Source organism: Chenopodium quinoa, unplaced genomic scaffold (genome assembly GCF_001683475.1).
Source record: "Chenopodium quinoa cultivar QQ74 unplaced genomic scaffold, ASM168347v1, whole genome shotgun sequence".
NCBI lineage: Eukaryota > Viridiplantae > Streptophyta > Magnoliopsida > Caryophyllales > Amaranthaceae > Chenopodium > Chenopodium quinoa.
Window position 1 is genome coordinate 1,919,160 of NW_018743510.1, and position 14,745 is coordinate 1,933,904.

The following is a 14,745-nucleotide window of genomic DNA, read 5'->3' on the forward strand; positions in this document are numbered from 1 at the left end:
GTTTTGTTTTACGTTAACAATGTTATCAATCTTTGAAACCGGTAACTCGAGGGGCAGCCCCCTAATACTCTAGAACAAGATAGAGTATTTAACTTATTGGTAAAGAGCAATATTTACCTCAACAAGTTTTTTTGGCGACCACAGTGGGAGAAGACTAGATTTAATCCATTTAACTTTGTTAATTTGGAAGTTTTTCCCATGGCTCCTAAGCGTTCAGCACGTAAAGGAAACACTCAAGAAGATGTTAATTCAGTTGAACACAATCCTAAAATTATTGTAGAGGATCAACCAGATCTAGAGAATCAACTGCCAACAGAACATCTGGCACACCCTTTAGAACCATTCGAGGCTCATACACAAAGGCAAGATGAATCGGTTTTGGAAGGAATAGAAAGTCAGTCTCTTACCAGACACTTACTCAACATAATTTACACTAAATATGTGGAAATCGTGAAGAGTCTGATGGAGGATTTAAAAGAAAATAATAGAGAGCAGTATGATAACTACTATCATGTCATGGTGGAAGAAACCGCTAGAGTGGTAACTGTCGAGTTGAAAACTTTTGACTTTATTACCCAACAAGCGGTTACCAGGTAGGTAGATAGAATTATTCTAGATATTAATGATACTCTGAACGCTACTAACGTGGCATTATCAAATAGTGTAGCAACCGAAGTGGTTACAAGGATTGAACCTTTAGTGGAGAAACATCAACAACTCAATGAGAAGTTGATGAATGTTTTAACCGTTTTATGTAGTGGGAATACTGAAGTAAATCAAAGGGATAACGTCCCTCTGGGGTACCCTAGAGTAGAAAATATGAAAAGATATCATGCAAATCCGCCCCCTCTAGCCAAGGGAGAGTTAATGGTTCAGGGCCAGGTTATGAGTCAGGCTATAACCATAATGGCTAGGGTCCATCTTCTTCTTCCTTTCCTCCACCGATTACCACACACCCATTAACCTCTTCAATGGGTAACATACCTCCACTAGTAGAATAACACAAATGCGCAGCGGTTCAAAACCCCCCTAACGCACCGGTTTTGAATCGGTGCAGATTTGAGGGATGCCAAAATAAAACCTTTAGCACCGGTTTAACCGGTGCTAAAAACTTGTTATTCGCACCGGTTCTTACTGTGAACCGGTGCGAATAATGGCCCAAAAAAATAAAAATAAAAACAAAAACTTTTAGCACCGGTTCTGTTTCAAAACCGGTGCCAAAAATGCCCCAAAAAAATTAATTTTTTATTTATTTATTTTTTTTTTTTGCATTTTTTTCACTTAAATTGATATAGAAACACTAACATATATATAAAGTTACATATTTTCATTAAAAAAGGTTGTAATATTACAATTTTCGTCCAAAAAAAAAAAAACAAAATACAAGGTGACACACAAATAAAATAAAATTGAAAAAAAAAACAATTTACAGTAGATTCAGCTTTAAGCTTTTCATCATCATCACAATCATCCCCTCCATCTCCAACAGAATCAAATCCAACACCAAGAAAATTTCCCAATGCAAAGACAGCAGCAACTCTAACCTGAAGAGTAGGCAAATAGGCAATGTTTGTCTTTATACATGGAGAAGATAGTATATTTATTTTAGAATGACAAAACACATAAATTACTATGGTGTACGATAGGCTTACCTAAAATTGGGGCTTAGACAGTAGAGATGCTGATATCACAGCATCACCGGCGTGTAAACCTACTATCTGAGCCTCTTTAAAGCCCTCCCACATTTTTCCAAGACAGAGACAAAGCCACTGAAGAAGTAAGGGCTCAGATTGAGCACCATTTGGGGTTGAACCTTGAAGCACACATCAAGTAAATCGGCTTCCATACAAGCCTCTTGTCCTCGTTTATGCCCATCTACAATGATGGCTAAAACAAATATAGCCATAACACGATGCTCAAGTTGGGCTTCTAAGCTGTCAAGATATCTAACAAAAGATGTATGACCTTCAACTTTCACTAGATCACCCTGACAAGACTGACATTCCAGCAAAAAAAAAACATCTTCTGTAGTACAAATCCAATATGAACAGATAACTCAGACAGAAGTACAGAACCTTCAAACGTATGTAGAGGAAAGAAAAATGAAGGCTGTGAACAGTGGCGAATCAAGGATTTTCAATTCGGGGGGACAAAAAGCTTAACTTAAAAAAAGCTTAACAAAAAAAAAACAAAAAAAAAAAAACTCAAACACGCAAATTGGTTAATACTTAATATTAAAATTTCAAAATAAAAAACATACTTAGTCATACAATTCAAAATGATGAAAAAATTTCATGGAGTTTCTTTCTTTTAAACATGAATTGTCGAAGATCGGGTTGTTTTCTAGTAGCCTTGGATTTGTTTGAATTAGGTGAATCATTTGACATTTCCTAATTAAATTGAAAAATATATATCAATTTCCACAATTCACATCATTGCATACTAATAAAACCTAAGATTAAAATTGCAATTAAAATTAAAATTCAACAAAGATTGCAATTAAAATTAACAATAATTCAACAAAAATCTAGAAATTAGGGTTAACAATTGGGGATTTCGAATTAGGGTTAGCAAGACATACCATTGATGGATTTGATGAAGCGAAGACGACCGAGGCTCGACGGTCAGACGATGAGGGCGTAGGCAGCGCGCAGGCGGCACACGCAGCTAGTGAAGTGCCGAACTGCCGATTTGCCGAAGTGGTGACTGGTGACTGGTGAGGAACTGAGGAGCAGCTACTGGTGAGAAACCCACTCACCCAGGGCGGTGGTCGGTGGAGCAGCGACGCATGCCTCGACGGTCTATCTCAGTGGACTAATGGAGGCAATGGCGAATTGGAGGAGTGAAGACTGAGTGCTGCTTCAGTTCTTCGTTCTGTCGCGTTTTGCTTTTTTCTTTTTTTTTTTTACTTTTTTTTTACTTTTTTTTTAAATGGGGGGATAGCTGTCCCCCATGTCACTTAATTGGGTCCGCAACTGGCTGTGAACAGTTCAAGCACAACTCAAGACTAAAATACACAACTCATCCAATCTACCAGTTCATGCAAAGAAGGCTTATTGTATTATAATTATAACAAAAACACTACATTCCTGATGAAGTATTCTGTACAACGCGAGCAAAAAAAAAACAGTCACATAACTTAAGACAGCCATATATCTGCTCACACAATCTGCGATCAAGATACATGAAGCTCATTACATTTGCAAAATAAACAACACATTCCTGTTGTACTGTCTTCACCACATAAAAAAAATTTCCCACCCTCCAAGTTGACAATTTATAAACAAATCAATCATTGATACGTACAAGAAGATTACTTAGTGTCTTGGTTAGCAAGTTGTTCTCATGAAACAGTCTGAAACTATTAGTAAAGTGTGTGCTTTGATGTTTCTTTTTTATTTGATCATCTTTGGCAGTTTGGCCAGCATAATATATGGGATATATAATTCTGAGAAAAGATGAATAAATAAGATAAATATTAAGATGCCAGAACTTTACAAACTAATGCAAGAAATTATGTATGAGAACAATGTGCACATTTAAAGGTCTCAGATGTCCTTATGCATCATTAATAATAAACCCATAAATCAGTTCACAAATCTGCCTAAAAGTCTCATCAAAACTGCCCAAAACTCAGGCCACACACCAACATCAATAGCAACAACAACATATCACAATCATACATCCCCTGGCCAGCAACAGATCACAGTTGCTGGCAACCATTTATCAACAAGCAACACACAATCCTCCATCTCAGTCAACAATAAATCAGAACAACAACAATAATCCAGCATTTCATAACCAAAACAAGCTAACTTCATCACACTCCAACATTTCATAACCAAAACAGAATAGCCTCAACAACAAAATCAGAGGAAAAAACCAAAAGCTACCTGCATTGGTCTTTGCTGGTGAAGATCCGAAGGAGGAACCCCACCAGGCCGTATCTGAGAGCCTATTATCCCCATGCTCGGCATTCCAAGCATTATAGGCCTTGCCTGCAAAACATTGCCACAAACAACTGAGCATATGGTGATCACAAAACATGAAATGAACACAATTAAGCATGATCAAATATTCCTTCATCAATTTCGATTTCTAACATACAAACCAATTCTAGCTCGAACTACAGCAATCTGTAAACATCATATATCTAGGCTTTCCTCAGCAAAATATCAAATTTCAACCAAAAACCTAAATCAACCTTCAACTTAAAATCCCACACAAATCCAGCATCGACCCATCAACAACAGAAACCCGAATTCCAGTATTCGACATCGATCAATCAAAAACAAATCAACCCAATTCATGAAATCACAAAACATAAATCAATCAAAAACACAAACATGAACAAATTACCGGAGAGGGGAGGAAGAGGAGACAACAGAAATCACAAACCCCAGACGATGAACAACAACAACAATAGCGAGGAACCACAAATCTCTTTGAATTTCGAATATCAACTCAACAAATCAACTTGATTCACAAACATTAAAACCCCCAAAATCAGAATCAATTCCGAATCAAGCTTCAACTCCGCGTAACCCAACGTAAAATCAATTCGTGAAAACAACAAATCAACAGATCTTGTATGAACAGAGAATACAAAGCAGCAGATTAAAGAGGAAGAGATAGTAAAAATGGTGGGATTTGAGCCCTCAAAATCGGTTCAAAATCGCAGCCCTCATAGAAGATGAAGAAGAATGAAGGAGGAGAGAGAAGCTAAGGTAGGGCAAAATAAAAACAAGTACGAAACAGAAAGAAAGAAGAGGGGAAAGAGAAAGAAGGAAAAGGAGATCGAAGGAGAGAGAAGGAGTTTGAGGCTCCATTGTTGTAGATGAGAGAGATTGAGAGAGGTAGATGAGAGAGGAGGAGATATCGAGGAAAGAGAAATAAAGAAGATATAAAAAAGACCGTTTTTTTTCTTATAGCATTCGCATCGGTTTGGATCGAACCGGTGCGATTAACTCATTTTTCGCACCGGTGTGGTTCAAACCGGTGCGAAAACTCTTTCCCTCAATCCTGCCTAATTTTTTTCGCACCGGTTTTTAAAAATCGGTGCTCATTTATTTTTTCTACTAGTGTTCCTTCAGGAGTTGAGATTTGTGTCAATTATGCCAACTATAGTGTTGGAAATCTGCCAGATCCAGCATGTCATACAAAGGATATCCTCTCAACCTATTGGCATGAATTAGAGTTCGTGTCTATCGTCCAAATGGGTTTGTCCTTTCCTATCAGGAATAAGCTTGAAGGACAGTACTTCCCTAATTTCGTTGCTTTGTCTAGCACCGTAATGGCTTATAAGAGGTGTTTAGAAGAAGAGTCTACATCTAAACATAAGTATTATGCTAGTATGGCTAAGGAGTGTGATTAGGAAGATGACATGTATGAGGCAGCGATAGCTGAATTTGTATAGGGTCTTTCATTTAAATGTCCTCCTTTAACTAACAAGAAGTTCACTTATAAAAAAGATTTAAAATCTGATCAAAAGAGAGAATACACCTTCGACATTAGGAGATGTGATGAGATCTTTGATTGACTTTTGAGTCATAAAAAGATTAAGTTAGCAGGGAGGCATAAAACTAGAAGTCTCGATGAGGTTAAAGGAAAGAACTATTATAAATGGCATGACACTTTTACTCATAAGACTAGCAATTGCATAATATTTAGAAATAAGATTCAGGATGAAATTGATAAAAAACACATAAATTTCCCTGATGAGAAAGTTAGCTCTTGCGAAGTAGAGTCAGAGTCTGCGTTAGTTACTGAAGTCTATGAAATGAATTTTTTTATGGTAAGCGCTGACATGGATATTGTGCAGGATAACATACAAAGACTGAAAGAGGTTACTATTGCAATCAGATTGTATGAGAGGCTAGTCAAGGATGGAGTAATTGTGTCACTTCAATGTCAGGACGATGATTATAAAGATATGATGATATGTAGATGGCACTTTAGTTCTGCTCATGCTACTAATGAATGTTTGGCCTTCAAAGGGTTTCTGAACAAAAAGATCAAAACAAATGCAGGAAACATTTCAGAGCCAGAATACCAGGCAATGAATCTTGCTGAGTTCAATCCTAAAGGGAAGAAGGGTAAAACTAAGTCCTCTGAGAATGGTCAAAGGGCTCATAGGTCACCTAACAAGACAAGCAATCACAAACAAAAGGCACAGTCTTACAAAGAGGCAATTAAGTTATTTCCCTTGCAAGTTAAAGTGATATAGGGACTTAAGAATTTGCGACACAATCTTTGTCATTCTTATGCTGATTTATTGCATTTCGAACTGGTCAAGACTGAGACCATCCCAAATGATCCTGATTGGATACCCAGACGCTAAAGAATTCATAACAGGAAGAGGACGGAGTAATCTGACTCCTTCTATGAAAAGCAGGCTGGGTTATCATAAGGTGAATGAAGGAAAAGAGAACCTTTTACCCATAGCCAAAAGAGACAACTATGTGAGCCTGAAAAGGAGAACAGAAGGGGTGTTGAAAGAAAGAGTGACGAATAATGATAATCTGAGCTTAAGGAGAAAAGGAAATCCATAAAAAAGGCGAAATCATTCAAAAGAAGTTTAAGCAGCCAGATTCAAGCGATGGCAGTTCAACTGGATGAAGATGCTTTGAAGAAAGTTATCCTCAGAGTCGTTCCATCACCAATTGTTTAAACTGGAGTTGACACATCCCAAACTCCAAATTTTCCTTTGGCTAATTTTTCATAACAGTATAGGTGTTCGAGACACTCTTCACAAACGAAACATATTCCCGTTCAACATATGCCCTTTGTGCAATCAGCAGAATGAAGTAGTTGATCATCTTTTCTCAACTGCACTAGAACCAAAGAGGTTTGGAATCTCCCCTTATCATAAAAGTGGTTAGATTGCTCAACCTTGTTTCTAAAACTAACAGAAACATTAATATATTTAAGAAAACACCCAAACACTTTAAGAAAATTTATCTTCCTCATTTGAAGTATTTTGAAAGAGCGTAATGCTATTATCTTCCATAATGAAACTTTTGACATTTTTAGGATTTACCACCGAGCACAATTTGTGTTCAATGAGCGGCACCAAAGAATTCTCATAGATACCTTTTCCTCCATGGGATCTCCCATTCCGAGATCCCATAATCATTCTTCTCATGCTCAAACCCATCATCCATTCTTATATCATGGAAGACGCCTCCCAACAACTTCTTCCAGCTCAACTTTGATGATTCACGCGGTTCGTAACAACTCAGCAACAGCTGCCGGAATCATCATCAGAGATTGCACTGGAGCACTCATCATGGCATCTATGGTATTACTTTTATCCCTACCTTTTTAAAAATATGAGCAAACTTTATGAATAGTGTTGAGACTATTATGCTCCTAAAGATGTTTATTTACATATTTACCCCTTTTAAAAGTATGACCACACTTTATAAATAGTGTTGAGACGATTATGTCCCTAAAATGTTTATTTACATATTTGCCCTCATTAATGTTAATTGTTTATTTTATTTTATTTATTTAAACTTTTAAGAATAGCGTGTGGATTTTTATACCCCTAAAAATATTTGTATACATATTTTCCCTAATTATAATAAATAATATATTCCTTCAGGTGGCTCCGCCCTATCTATTCATCTGTTTTTTCAAATGAATATATTTAATTAGGGGTCTCTCTTGTTCATAGAAATAGATCTTGAAAATAGAATCTAAATATAGAGGAACCAGCAGTTAAAGGGCGCAACCAATGGAAGGTTTCCCCCTGTCCCAAGGTTCACCGACGATGTCCCCTGGACGGAAGGGGCCACCATTCTCTTTCTTTCTTCAATCGTTCCGATCAGGACAAGTGGGTTGTTCATTTCCTCCTCCTATTTACGCTATTTTCTGTCTTCGTTTATGTTTACCATGATTGGTACGTTAATAAACTTGGTAGTTTGGTTCCTTCCCCCATGGAGCCCCTATTAAATGACCATTTTTCTTTATATATTATGATAATAATCCTTATTATGATAGCTATTCTATGTATGTGTATATTCTAGTGCAAACAGAAAAAGAATAGAAAGAATTTGAAGTGTGCTACTCACCCTACTAGGAAGAGTAAGAGAAATGGATTGACAAAGAGGGGACTCGAATTTGAAGTCAGAGAGTTGCTTACTTGGGAAGAATTCCCAATAGAAAGGAATTCTTGAGCCAAGAGGCTGTAAATTGATTACAATAGTTCTTAGCTGGAGTGTTATTCGCTGACTGAATTGATAAGATCTAATTGTATCGATTACAAAGACTTTTCTAGGGAAATTTTTGTGGTGCGTGCGCCCGAATACATAAGCCGACTGCTGAGCCCACTTTGGCTCAGCCGCACCACCCTGGGTGTAATGTTCAACCTCGGCAATGCCAAAGTATTTATAGCGGAAGCTAAGGCTCTTCATAAAGGAGTCCAACTAGCTCTTCAACGCGACATTCAAAACATTGAAATTGAAGACGATAACCTATTATAGTCATCAACTCAATAAAATGCATTTGGGCAATGCTTTGGCAAATCGAGCATATTATCAAAGATACTCGTTCTCTCCTTTCTCGATTTCACAATTAGAGTATCCAACACGTTTACCGAGAGGCACTACTACATTTTCTATCAAATGCAACGCCAAAAAATAAGCTAATGCGACGCCTTATTCAATACCGTCGCAATAGATAACCTGATGCAACGGTAGGATTAACTAATACAACAGTCAATTATATATCATATCTAATGCAACGGTCCCTTATATGCCATTGCATTAGATTGGGCCAATACAACGGCAACAAGAGCTAACACAACGGCTGCTAAATTTTCAATATTATATTCTTTTCCTCCGTATTTTATACCCAAAATTTTGAAATTCGAAATTAAAGACCCCAAATATTTTAATCCTCGCCATTGTTGAGTCCCAGTTTTCTCACCCTCTTTCTCTCACGAATTTAATCCCCCTTCACATTGCAATTTTCGCGACAAAGGATGAGATCGAGCAGGGGATTATTACTGCATTCTTGGATGAATTTGAATCAGACTCGTTCTGGTCTTGTTCTTTGTACAATTCCGGCAAAAGGTGAGACATTATGAGTCCCAAAATATGGCAAGCGCTCGGTTTAGTGGTCAGATCTATGGCTTCTGGGTCCTCCTTTGTCGTTTCCGGTGAGGGTGAAGTTGAAGGCTTTGTTTCTGAGGGTGAAACATCACGCATAGTGGTGTTAGGGTTAGGGTTCCACCACGAAACCACTCCAAAACCCACCTCCGTTGACGAATTAGGGTTTCAGCGAAGAAAATTGGGCGCAAACGAGGAATTAGGGTTTGGTTCCGGGTTTGGGTCATCACTTCCTATCTTGAACAAGCCCAGATCTGTGGCCAAACCCCCTCCAGTCCGTAGGGTTTCATATCTATCTCAATTTTGAAGGATTCGAGGTCCTCCTAACAAAATCACTTGCGATGATGATGATGTGAACGTGGAGTCCCCCCTCTGAGCTCGTTAAACGGGCTTAATTTTGCCGTTGGTAACTGTTTCTATGAAGCCCCAACTCAGTTCATTTTATATCAATTTTTTTTAGGATCCTGTTTAGGTGGTGGAAGAATTAATCATGCTTGTATACCAGTAACCTAGGTTACTGGCGGAATGGATAATTATTGGTGAAATGCGTGTGGTTGTTGTTGTTGAAACAACATTTGTGTTATGCTGTTTAGGCTATAGTGGGTTAGTTGTTGTTGTTGTTGATCCAGCATGTTGTGGTTGTTGATACGTGTGGTTAGTTGTTGTTGTTGTTTATCTATTGTTGTTGTGTATGGCAGGTTGGGTTAGAATTTAATTGGGTTGAGGTGTTTTTTGGGGCAGTAGATAGTCGGTTAGGGTCGTTTTATGATGATTGTTAAGCTATTGTCGCTGTGATGTTTTGTGTGTTGTTTTGTTATTGACACTACCTCTATAGTGGTTGTTGCCCTACTGTTAGTTATTGTTGTCTTTCCCCCTCCCCTGCTTGCTGCCCTGATGTCTTCCCCCTTAGCTTGTTGGTTACTGCCTATGGTTTCCTTTGAAATCACCCCTTATGCATTGGCAGAGATAAAGACATGTACTAGCAACTTTTCTATGAGTTAATTATTCGAAAAAGGACCTATTGAATGTGTTTATAAAGCCAATTATCTAGATGGCAAGGTATCAGTAACTTGAATACTAACTCACTGCAAATATGCCTTATAGAATTAACATGAGTTTAATGCTCATCAATCTGATAGACATACATCCTACTAACATTTTATTTAATAAGGATAAGACATCTTAATATCCTCAAAATGTTGGTCCATTGCAGATGATATGTTGAGTTCTTGTATCATACCATGTGTCAAGCTTTCTTTTGGTGATGTTGTTGAAGTTTGGACAATATTCTTTTACCAATTTTCTTCGGGTGTTAGTGACATCAGCATTATATGATTATGAGTAGTAAAGGAGCTATGTTGGCACATACTGCTAATGGATGTATAAGCTATGTAATAACATGTATAGACAGGAGTTAATGCATTACCCTATATAAGTATGACTTTGCACCTACACGAATTAAACTTACAAACATCATTTTCTCCTATAACCCTCTTAAGGTATAGTTTTTGCTCCAAATCTAGCAGCCATTCTCACACATTCAGACCTTTCTTTCGAAAGTATAGTAATTGATATTCCTCACCCTACATAGTTTATTATATATAGATTCTTAATTGACGTGTTATTAACTTTTCTTATTATACTCATCTCAAAGTCGTAAATGCTTTTATTGCTACTCTATATGTGTGTGCAGGCTGCTGGTGTTTAATAGGCTTGTGCATATGTTTTCACCAAGACTAAATACCATATATAAAATTAGAAACACCTAAATTTCCAAAACATAACTAGTTTGCCAGATTTGAACACTAATAATGTATTTTCACTTGCTAAAACTAGCTAATTCAACTGTTGCATAACATTATGAGTGATAATTGTTTGCGTTTTTATGTGACTTTTGAGGTTAGAGAATTGGTATGATGGACTTATTGCATAACATTATGAGTGATAATTGTCATTCTATTTCCTCGAGTTTGCATATTTTGATATTTATTATATTTTGCTTGTAGGAAGTTAGCATATACAACGCCATGTCCAAGGCGCAATCTCAATGAACAAATATTCGGGTTGTATGTAAAATGCATCGTAAGCAATTTTGAATTCTGCAGGTATCTACTTTGCATGTTAAGGCCCTTGTCTATATATATCAACTGAAAATTTGTCAAACTAGTTCTTTCTTTCTTACGAATTTTGAATGGTAATGTTTTCAGTCCCTGTGGTGGTGATTGTTGGAGTAAAAAAAGATCCGAAATTTGTAGCCTTAATGAAGTAAGTTTTTGCACTTTCTGAATATGCACACTGCGGTAATGTTTAGCATATGTTATATCGTTTAATATTGTTGTTTTTTTTTAGGATTATTATGTTAAAGAGTTTGCTAGGAAATCCCTTGTGAGATACAATTATTATTTCAAAGAATGGGAGATCTATATTCGGGTATTAGACTAAATATTACTCATTTAGGACATTTTATTCAATAATTTTAAAACTGCCATTGAATTTAGATCTCTTTCTTGTAGTATAGAGAATCTGCGCTTGCAGACTTAATGTTGTTTCAAGATATGCAGGTAAGTATTCTTAGCAGGCCATGTATCTATATATATACTTGTTTGTGCGGTAGCTAATAATCATTTACTTTGTGATTTTCTCAGTTCAATTTTTGTGTGGCATATACAGCCTTTCTCCAAAACAACTTGACTTTCTTGTTGAAGCACTACTATAACTAATATTATATATGTTCTGGTGGTTTTTCTTAGGTTGTCGATTGTTGGCAACTCTTGAAATTGACATATGTATATGGAGACTTTCTGCCCAACGATGAGCACATCAAGAAGTGCCTCTTTGAGTTTATGCAAAGTATACAAACTTTTGTTATGATAGATTGTTAATGTTATCTTGTTATTCCTATACAAGTTAAAATTGTTCTTAGTTGCATCCTTATACCTCAGTTACGATGATTTTGTACCACAGAAGATAAATAATCAAAATATTGTTGATTTTACCGTGCTAGAGGTGGATAACACTGAAGTTGAAGAAGATGCTTCACGAATTGCTTTACGAGAAATTGGAGAAGCAGGAGAAAGAAATGATAATGCGGTCCAAAGAATTGCCGAAAATATTGTTTGGCAGACAAAATGATTTAGTTTAAACTTTTAATTGTTTTTTTTCTTAGTTTAACTAGTGATAATTTAATTTAGTAATTTTCCTTATAGATAACAATGTACAAACTTTGAATTCATATTAATAAAATTCTAATCTTTTTTTTATTATTATTATTATTGGTTTAATGATAAAAATTTTATTTTTATTTGTACTAACGAATAATAAGTAATAGCTAACTAACAATATATATATATATATATGCAAATGTTGCATTAAGTCTCATTATGATGATATTTATTAGAGAGTAATCTAAGACAACGGATAGATGATGTCGTTGCATTAGGTATTGCTCTAATGCGACGGATTATATTGGCCGTTGCATTAGGTCTAAGGCAACGCCAGCAGATGCAACGGTACGGGGCCGTTGAATTAGGCCTAACACAACGGTTTTTGGTGCCTAATGCAACGGATTTAGGGGTTGCATTAGATCAAAAATGTAGTAGTGAGGCAAATTGCGCAGCAGATTGAATAGCTAATGTAGGCCATTTCATATGTAGTAGTATGGATATTGATGTTTGTAATAACTCTAGTTTGTTTTCTATTCTTTCTTCTGATACATTAGGAATTCCCCTCGTGAGGGCTTCCTAATGTTTATTATTATTTTTTCTTACCTTAACCACACACACACACACACACACACACAAAAAAAAAAAAAAAAAAAAAAAAAAAAAAAGGTTATATTTCATTTTGAAGCATTAATCACTAATACCATCTTAAAATGGTAGTTAAATTATCACTTTTCATTTAATTGGTCACATGCGCGCATAAGAGAAGGGTGACATGGACACATAGACTTATTAGGAACACTTTTTATTTTTTAATATATATTAGTATGAATATATGGCAGAGTCATGGATTTGAATCCGGTTGAATGTGTCCAGCTAGACAATATATAATAAATTATAAACAAGTAGAATATAAGTCCATCCAACTCCAAACTTGAGAGTATGTCTATCCAAAACTTGAGGACTACCTACATCTAGAATGGTTATATGTTTGCATTTAAAGGCCATGAAAATTAAATGCTTGTCCAATTAAGTGGGGCTAGGTTTTTAAAATCCTAGAAAAACAAAATGAAATCATATAATATGAGTACTCTATAACAAAATAAAAACAAAATAAAAAAAAATAATTAAAAAAAAAAAGAGAAAATTTGTTACCACACCAATAATAACATCCATTAAAACAAGAGCCAAAAACAACCCGCTTCTCTCTCACCCTTTTAGTCTTCCTTGATTTAGGGGGGAGAGAGAAACCTATCTTAGCGCCTACCATCGTCTTCATTGAGAGAGAAAATTTGTTGAAACACAACAATTTTACCATAATTCTATCTCCATCAACAATTCTCCTATGCACATCTAACCTGCTTAATTAATTACTTCTCATTCAATTTATTCCTAACTTTATAGAATTTTAAGATCTTTATTTTTGCCCATTTTCTCATGTATCAAGGATGAAGAAAATGGGCCTAAAATCAAACAAACATCAAATTTTATTTTCCACACGTTAAAAGTAATGAAACCACCCTTAATAATCTCCATATTTTCTTCTTCTTATTATTATTTTTAAGGAGCGATAAAAACCACCAATGTCAGCAATCACTCTTACGCCAAGATGTTACATATGGGTCATTACAGTATTTCTTTTGACCTGCATTCTTTCCGGAGGCACCTTCTTGGTGCTCTACATGACCCAACCTGAAACTCCTGCCACATCTTGGTACCCGATCATCGGCATCACTCTAGTTTGTCTACCTTGGTTTTTTTGGGTGATCACCGTCCTTTATCGAATCTTCTCCCGAGCCCTCGGCTTTAGGATGGTTTGTTGGGGAAAGAGCGTGTTACCTAACAATAACATGCGTAATGATGATTGTGGCAACGCCGAAGCTACTGGTGAAGGTGGTGTTAACTTGGAAAATGGTAACACAAATGACGCCACAAATAACTATTTTTCAAAGGGAGATACCTCAAAGCAGGTCCATTTTGGTGATTCAGTGGCCCAAGGCGAGCACCACAATAACCACGGATCCTATGGAGGCTCGCTCTCATCCATGGCTTCTCATGAGAGCGAATTGCCTTTGAAGATGTCAATGGTATGACCATGATTAATGATTATAGGAGATATTGATATCTTGTGTATAGGCAGCTTGGTGAATTCATTGAATGAAGAAAAATATTCGTCGGAGCCTATGTAAATGATGCGGTTAAGGCTTTTGGGTATGGTCATGTATAATTTAATGAACACCAAAGGTAGATAAATTATGATCATGTAGAGTAGACAAAGAGCTTGTTTTAATCACCCTATTCATTTAGAGAATCCTTCCATTATAATCAGTCATCAAAGATATCACAATCAAATTTTCCTAACGAATTAATGTCATTTTGCCCATTAACAAAATTTGTGGATGTTTGATAAACAGACATAATGCTATCATAAGATTTCATAAGACATCAATATAAACAATTTTTCATGGAGA